The sequence below is a fragment of the Orycteropus afer genome, unplaced genomic scaffold (assembly GCF_000298275.1).
Source record: "Orycteropus afer afer isolate SDZICR_OR568_19922 unplaced genomic scaffold, OryAfe1.0 scaffold00973, whole genome shotgun sequence".
In the NCBI taxonomy this organism is placed as follows: Eukaryota; Metazoa; Chordata; class Mammalia; order Tubulidentata; family Orycteropodidae; genus Orycteropus; species Orycteropus afer.
This window is the reverse complement of record NW_006922560.1, coordinates 371,431-380,354: the sequence shown is the minus strand read 5'-3', so window position 1 is coordinate 380,354 and position 8,924 is coordinate 371,431. Positions and strand designations below refer to the sequence as shown.

Genomic DNA, 8,924 nt, shown 5'->3' with positions numbered 1-8,924 from the left:
AGACAGAGTCTGTGAGGGCAGGAGGCGCATCTGGAGGCTGGGTAAGTGATTAAGTAAGAAAGGGTTTCTCCTGAGTGTGAACCCGGGTTAGTGCCAAACCCCTAGAAGGAGGAGGTGACAGACATGAGCTGAGCTAGAAGAGGGAGATGCGGGTGCTAGATCCTACTTCAGTCTCTGATGTCTCCTAAGGAAATGTAGCCTTGTCTTAGATGACAGTAATCACTGAGGTTTCATCATGGTGATCATGACCCCTGATTCTGAAGGTGCTTCTTAGATCCCTGGCTGCCATCAATGGTGGCTGCCAGCTGTTAACCTGAAGAAAACTCTTCTGTTTTAATTCACAAAATGCATAAGGTTTCATGCCTTCCAGATTCCAGTTGGCAAACGAGTCCTGTATTTTAACATCTTTCCCAAATCCCGCCTCACTGCAGTGGTTTCCTATGACTCAGGTATTAATACATAGATCAGGGTCTAACTTGAAATCAGCAATGACTCCATTTCTCCCACACACTACTGTATCCTGTGTGTGTCCTGTCCCACAGTTTAGAGCATGGACTGAGAATGTTCACTAATTCCCGGGATGGGGCTTTGTACGGTTGCTCTTGGCACAAAGGAAAATGCGTCCTCGTGGTGTCACGGTGACACTGAGCCCTTCCTGCGCTCACCACCTTCTCTCGGGGCAGGTGTCTGTAGGATTATCCTGCAGGCCCTGCATCTACACTGAATTAGATGTCTGAGCTCTCTGCTGTTCCTGAGGCAGACCCTGCACTGGTGAGGTGGGCCATCTTTGTGGCTGGGCTGCCCTCTGGGCTACAGCCTGTGACCAGTCAGGGCTCAGGAAGGGGGCTGGGACACAGCACAGAGAGCAGTCTGACCTGCAGGAGGCTTGCAGCCCTGGTGGGCCCTCAGGGGCTGGGCGGCTGTGGGAGTAGGCCCCGGCTTCCCGGGGTCCAGGGGGAGGGTGACGTCCAGTCCCCTCTCCACGGAAGCCTCTGAGGCCACAGGAGGGCTCTGTCTTCTGACCTGTCATCCAATGAGGATCAGGAAATGAATCCCCTAAAGGAGTCGGCCTGCTTTTATCTGCCCCCCCCCCCACTGCACAGCACACCAGCCCCTTTGGTATGCTCTGGAGGCGGAGAGACCAGATCAGAGGAAAATCCATAGAGAGGTCACAGGGGAGAGCCTGGCAATGAGAAAAAATATATGAAGCTTATTGGTTGTGGCTATTGGTTTCCAGAACATATCATTTCCCATAAATGCAAATCTGTTACAGCCAAACTAGGAAACAAAGTATCACCAATCTAAGGTCAAAGGACAAGGTGGACAAACACAACTAAGTATTTTGTGTTGTTGTTAGGTGCCATTGAGTTGCATCCTACTCCTAGCGACCCTGTGGACAACAGAACGCAACACTGCCCAGTCCTGTGCCAGCCTCACAATCCTTGCTACACCTGAGCCCATCGTCGCAGCCATTTTATCAATCCATCTTGTTGAGGGCCTTCCCCTTTCTCCTTGACCCTCCACTTTACCAAGCACAATATCCTTCTCCAGGGAATGGTCCCGTATGACAACATGACCAAAGTAGGAAAGACGAAGTCTGGCCTTTCTCGCTTCCAAGGACCTTTCTGGCTACACTTCTGCCAGGACATGTTTGTTAGTTCTAAATGTATAGCTCGTGTGTTTAAAAAATAAGAACACACACACCTGCTTCTCTTTGTAAGGTAGGAAAGAAAATTGTGGTTAAAATGGAGCTATGGTGCACAGTGGTTTGACTTCTAACCAAAGGTTAGTGGTTCAAACCCACTAGCAATTCCACGAGAGAAAGGTTAGAACATCTGTTTCTATAAAAATTTAAATCCTTGTAAACTGTATAAGGTACTTCCATTCTGTCCATAACAGGGTCGCTAGGAGTCAAAATCTACTCAATGGTGGTGAGTTTTTATTTTAGGTATAGTGCTTATATGCGTGATCTTTGTAATTAGCCCAGCCAGGTGCAAGTCCCCTCTCTGCCTCTAACAAGTATGTGAATTGAGACTCCCCCCTTAACTTCTCTCTGCCCAATCCTTCCTCCACTTTATCATGTAAGTAATAGTATTTTCTGCCCTGTAGGTCTATGAAGAATAAAGAAGTCATGCATGGATAGTTTTGATAGCAAAAATTCCTATACTGTAAGTGTCTTTAAAAGGGTTTTAACACAATTTGAAGTCTCAAAACAAAAGAAGAAGGAAAAAATTAAGTCAATGTTTCTTAGTGGGAATTAATGGTAGGTGGGGCACAGTGGATTTCAGTTGACAGTGATACATGTGGCCCGTGTCTCATCTTCCCAGGCAGGACCCTCTGGCTGAAGACAAATATCAGTCACTGGGAATTGAGAGAACGTCCTCTAGGGAATTCTCACTAGGAATGCTCTTCTTATCTCAGACTACAGTTGGGATCCTGGGGAATTTCTCTCTTCTTCACCATTATGTCTTCCTGCACTTCACTGGGGGAAGGTTAAGGTCCACAGACTTGATTCTCACACACCTGACTGTGGCCAACTCCTTGGTCATTCTCTCTAAAGGAATTCCCCAGACTCTGACAGCGTTTGGATGGGAGGATTTTCTCAATGATTTCGGATGCAAGCTCCTTTTCTTTGTTCAAAGGGTGTCCAGGGGTGTGACCATCAGCAGCACCTGCCTCCTGAGTATGTTCCAGGCCATCACCATCAACCCCAGTAACTCCAGGTGGGCGGAGCTGAAGCTGAAAGCTCCCAAGTACATTGGTCCCTGCAATATCCTCTGCTGGGTCCTGAACATGCTGGTAAATATCATAGCTCCTGTCTATATGATTGGAAATTGGGGCAATAAAACCCTCACAAAGAAAAAAGATTTAGGATACTGTTCTTCAGTAGTTCAAGACATAACCACACGCTCACTGCAAGTAGTATTACTTTCCTTCCCTGATGTTGTGTGTTTGGGGCTCATGATGTGGGGCAGTGGCTGCATGGTTCTCATCCTGTACAGACACAAGCAGCGGGTCCGGCACATTCATAGGAACAGTATCTCTGCCAGATCCTCCCCTGAGTCCAGAGCCACCCAGAGCATCCTTGTCCTGGTGAGCACCTTCGTGGGGTTTTATACCCTCTCCTCCATTCTGAACGGTTTTCTGACTCTTCTCCATTCTCCAACTTGGTGGCTGGTGAATATCACTGCACTGTCTGCTGTGTGTTTCCCGACAATCAGCCCCTTTGTTCTTCTGAGCCATGACTCCAGGGTCTCCAGGATCTGCTGTGTGTGTGCTGGAGACAAGACACAATTCTCTCATCTCATCAAAAAGATATAAATTGTCTATTCCTGATCAAGTTCAGTTATCGATGTACTCCAATCATGAGACAGTACACTGCACATTGGGGAACAAGACACAGATGCTTTTCCAGTGGCATAGAGTAGCTAATAATAGCAATAGTCAATGTTTTCTCATGGAATTACCATGTAAACACTTATATAACTGCATCTTAATGTGTGTAGTGGAGAAGTTCAGAGCTCAGTTAATAATAGCACAGTTCGTTATGAGACACTGCAGACATACTGGAAGTGTCTTTGAGGGTGTAGCTTTAAGTCTGAGATAATAAAGTTTACCGATGCTTAACTGAGCATGGGATTGTAGGACATTCCATAAAGAAAGGAATGCATGTGGGATGGTCATTCAGGAATGCAGGGGCAGGCACAGTGACCTGTATTCTCATGTAAGTGGCCTGGGGTGAAACTATAGGTAAAATCAGGTTTTAGTTTTTGGTGGAATTGGAGGCCAGGTTGTGACTATTGTGTACATCCTAAGAGAAATGGGGGTCCCTGGAAGTACAGTCGTGGGGAATGGTGAGCAGGCTCTGGGCGGGGCAACGGTGCAGCACTGAACTGCTAACTGAGCGTCTGGAACGTCAACCCTTCCCACTGCGCACAGACACCTGGGAAGACGGGCCTGCTCATCTGCTCCTGAAAGACCACAGCCTTGGAAGCTCTCTGGAGCACAGATCTATTCTGACCACATGGGTCGCCGTGAGTTGGGACTGACTCCATGGCAACTAGCAACAGTGGCATTGATTCTACATTGCTCTCCTTTCTCTGATATTGCACATGGGCCCTTCATTTCTGTGTGTCTTCTTTCTTCTCAATGAGTATTAATTTGTAAGTGGAAATGTATTTACTTTGAAAAATGAAGGTTGGTTTTGAAACACTGCTCATTGTCCTTTTCTGTTCTAATATTGAAAGAAGACAAAATCCTCCAATCAATCCTAGGCTTGCTGTCATCTCATCAGGATTAATCACAATTTTCTCTTATTGATTTGACTTTGTAAGAGGTTGTCTTATTGTTATTTTGCCTTAGGTTCCAATCCTCTAGTGAACAGTTTTATTGCTAACACATCTCCATGCCTCATCTCTGCCTTAAGGAGATACACTTCACACTTATTTCAGTGCAGGCTAATTGTTGAATGTTTCATACATAAAATACTTTTCTCCATTTGACATGGTCTGTGTTCATTAATTTTTCTATGCCACACTTTGCTTTGATCACATTATTTTCCTATTACAATCTGTTACTTTGATAACTTTTAATAGTTTGCCTGATATTAAAGCACCCATATATTCCTGGAATGAATTTCTGTGTATTTTTAAATTGTTTTGCTTCATTTTTGTGTTAAAATTCCTAATGTTGCCTAGTTTAGGTTAAATTATGTTCCTCCAAATCTTGTCCTAACCTGTATGGATGATATTGGCTCATCAGCATAACAAAGAATCCTGGTTGCAAGTGGTATTACATCCACAGGAGTAGGGGTTAGGATTCCACACCTATTTTGGGGGCACACAAGTTAATTCGTAACATTCCATGTTTTGGTCACCCAAAATTCAGTCTTTCCCACATTCAAAACACTTTGACCTGTCATATCATCCCAAAACACTGAATCCCTTCAGCATCAACTCTAAATCCCAAATCTCATCTTCTGGGCTATGGGACAGTTATAAACTGTAACTTTTCTAATAAATGCAGTAATTGTGAGTATGGTCCGTGAGTTCTGTGTAGCTATTGCAAAGAATTACCAAACCCAGCAGAGAGTGCTATGGGAGGGAAGGGTGGTGTCAGAACTGGTCAAAGTCTTGGAAAGAGGAGATATGCCTGCTCTCCACCTAATACAAATCAGCCATGGGATGATGATCTTGATCCTCTCTTCCCCCCACTGTGAAGTTAGACAAGATTAGACACCATCAGTGAGGATATCATCCCATTTGTACAGACTCTACCCCCAAATCTCAAGGCATTGGGGAAGAGGGTTTTCTTTGTTGTACTAATGAAGCCATATAATCCTATAGTGTGTCCTAAAACTAATCACACTGTACAAAGTTACAGAAAAAGCAACACAGACACAGAGTAGCAGCCCTGATACCACAAAGGCTAAGCACTCGACTGTTGTCTGAAAGGTTGGCAGGAGCCCCCACCAGCAGCTCCATGGGAGGAAGACCTGATGGTCTGCTTCCATGAACCCTATGAGACAGTTCTTCTCTGTCATATGGGGTCTTTATGGCTCAAAATCCAATCAAAGGCATCTAACAACAACAATGACACAACAGCAGCCCTGGTGGCACAATGATTAAGTGATTTCCTGCTAAAGTAAAGGTGGGCAGATCAAACTCACCCAGCTCCTCTGAGGGAAGAAGATGTGGCGATCTTCTCCCCCTAAAGATTACAGCCTAGAAAACTCTATGGAGCAGTTCCACTCTGTTTCTGTCATCACTGTGAGTCAGAATGGGCTACAGAGAACCCAGCAACAATGACAAGAGAGAAGAAGCAAAGGAGCACAATCACAGGTGGGGGAAGACAGAAGCCATGTGGGGACCTGTAAGGAGCTGAGGAATGCCTAGGAGAATGCTAGAGAAGTTGAGACCAGGGTTTTCCTCCAAGTAGACAGTGAGAGAAAGCCTTCCTCCAGAGCTGGTGTCCTGCATTTAGCACTTGTAGCCTCTAAGCTGTGAGAACATGTATTTGTGTTTGTTAAAGCCACTTGTGGTATTTCTGTTACAGCAGCAATAAAAAAACTTACACAATTGCCCACAATTCATCTTTTCTCTTAGTAGCTCTGCCAATCATTTGCCTGTGAGCTGTCACACCCATGGCCCACCTGAACCAAAAACGCACCAGGGAAGAGGCATCTGACCTCCACTGGCTTCACATGTGGGAAGGAGGATCAAGGTGAACAGCCTAAAGCTGATTCCTATGAGGCAGAGGTCAGATGTGCCTCCACTCTCCAAATTTATACCAAGTCTGACACTAACTGTCTACTTCTCTGCTGAGTTCGATAATTCACTAGAATGGCTGCAGAGAACTCACAGACAATACTCAGAATTATGGTGTTTATTAGGGAAGTAACAGGTTGCAATGCTGGAGAAAGAAATGACTCAGGATACAGTTCTTCAATTAAGACAGCTTCTTGTCAGCTTGGCCACAGGTAAGCCTCTCTCTGGCCCTCAGCCTCTCAGTCCTGTGGCTCTTTGGCCTCTACCCTGTTCAGACAAGTGTTAAAACCCTCTTGTAGTTCCAGCAGTAAGTGCCCAGAGGTACCCTACTGTGTAGAGGGTCAGCGACCAAGGGGACGATGGATTGACACAGTGGCTGCAAAAACAGGCTCAAGCATAGTAAGAACAGGCTAAGGAGCAGGTAACGTTTCCTTCTGTTGACCACTGGGTTGCTATGAGTTGAAATCAACTGGATAATACCTAACAACAACATCCTGGTCGGGACCAGGGAGGAGAAAAAGATGAATGTTAAACTGGAGATGTATGAATAAAATCTGAACTTAGTTCATAGTAAAGGCCAGTGCTGGTTTCTTAGTTCTGACAGAGGTAGCTTGATAATGTAAGATGCTAACATTAGTGGGAACTGGGGGACAGTTAAGGGAGCCCTGCTGGGACAGTAGTGAGCTGATTAACTGCTGACTGAAATGGTGTGATTTCCCTACAAATTTGTTTCCACGAATCAGAATGCACGAGTCCAGCCTGATACCTCTTTCACGTCAATACTGCAAATTGGATGAAGACTTAACACAGAGCAATCTGCCTTCTAAGGATCCCAAACATCCATTCCATTCTTTTTTTTCTAGAAAAACATGTGTATTTAATGTGTGCTTCCCACCCACATTCTGCTGACCCTCCTTCCTGTGTTGTTCCCCGTGCTCCTGCACCTCATTATCCTAATGTCTGACTGAGAATACTGCGCATGCACTGCTCTGTCCAAGTGCTGGTGTGCTGTACATGGCTAAGCACATGTCATGTGTGGTTAATATTAGGAACTACGAAGAGTTCAAGATTTGCCAAGCTTCCAAACGAACAAGTAAGCAAAGACTGGATGGATGCAGGTAGAGAATATGCGGCTCCCGGGCCAGAGAGAAGAACATTAGTGGTGGCAGCAGGAGCTCAGTATGTGCATTGATTCCTCTTGCCCCTCAAGCCTCCTATCTGCCCAGTCTTTGCCCGGTGCAAACATTATCTTAATTTTCCGGGACAGAAGACAAATCTCACTCTGCCCCAGAAGGAGACACTATCCGTATCCTGTGAGGCTGTTTCCTATATGAAGGTCCTTGGAAAGCTACAACAAAGTCTGTTCAAGACCTGAAGAACCTTTAAAACTCAAGGATTTCCATCACTGACTTGGCAGCTTTCTTTTTTAATTTGAAAAGCTCTGGTGACATAGTGCCTAAGGTACTTGACTGCTAACCAGAAGACTGGTTGTTCAAACCCACCAGCCACTCCATGGAAGGACGATTAGGCAATCTATTTCCATAAAGATTTACCACCTCGGCAACCCAAAGGGGAATGTTATGGGTTGGAATCAACTCGATGGCAGTGAGTTTGTTTTTTTCAGTTTGGGTTATTTTTGGTTTGGTTCAATTCATAGTCTAAAATCCTGAGCACTTAACCTACATGATACAACTTGGGATCAGGACCAACTGGGTACAAGTTAGGATCAGGACCAGGAAGCACATAGGCAGTCTCCCTTCTTCAGTGCACGACATCTCTATCCAAACCTCTCGGCGACGCAGGCCTCCTCTCTGCCACTCGTGCCAGGCCTCGTCTTGACCCCTCAGGAGAAGCTCCTCTAAGCCCCCTTTTAGGAGAGGCTCCTCTTGGCCCTGCTTTCTGTCACCACTTGCTCTGCTACTTGGCCCCTTCTGAGCCTCTTCCTGTCTTCAGGATTGAGCCCTTGACCAGAGTTAAGGCTCTTTTAGGAGGGTCCTTGCTCTTCTTTCTCTGCTTCTCATCTGTTCCTTCTTCCGTCTGCTTCTCTTTCTGCTTCTTTCTGTCTGAAAAAGCTCTGTGACCTTAATTGCACATATATACATCTCCTTCTCAATTTCCAGGCAAGGCCTATTCTAGGAAGCCTGAAACTGAAACATACCCTGTGGGTAAACCACAGGCATTTCATTTGCATAGGAGGCAAGTCACCTCATTTGCATAGTCTAATGACCAATCCCTGTAAGATGCATACCAATCACAGGGCCAGCTGCAGACCAGGGCCAGACAAAAGTATAAAACCACAAGTTATATACAATTTATGCAGAAAAAGTCTATCAGCATGGAAAAGTAACATTAAGGGTAAGATAACTTCTCAGGGCTTAGTGGAAAATGTGTCAAGCTGTTTTTCAAAAAAACTAGGGAAAAAGGCCACAGAAAGGGACTCATTTCATCACAGTGGTATTCAGCAAGATATTGCAAAATTCTTACTTCTGCAACCATATTTACTTTTCCCTTGCAATTGTTCTATCCACATCTAATGACGCAGGTTGTGAATTTAGTTTACAACTCTGGACTCTTACTGAGGTGAAAATAGGGAAGGTCCGCGAATCAAATGGTTGTTTTGAGAATTGTGTGACATGAAAAAGACAAGAAGATTATAGC

The 8,924-nt window shown here is 45.2% G+C and overlaps 1 pseudogene; it reads left to right on the top strand.

Annotated features, from left to right (window-relative positions):
* The first annotated feature begins 2,135 nt into the window (after positions 1-2,135).
* LOC103212467 lies at positions 2,136-3,321 on the top strand (annotated as a pseudogene).
* Positions 3,322-8,924: the final 5,603 nt, after the last annotated feature.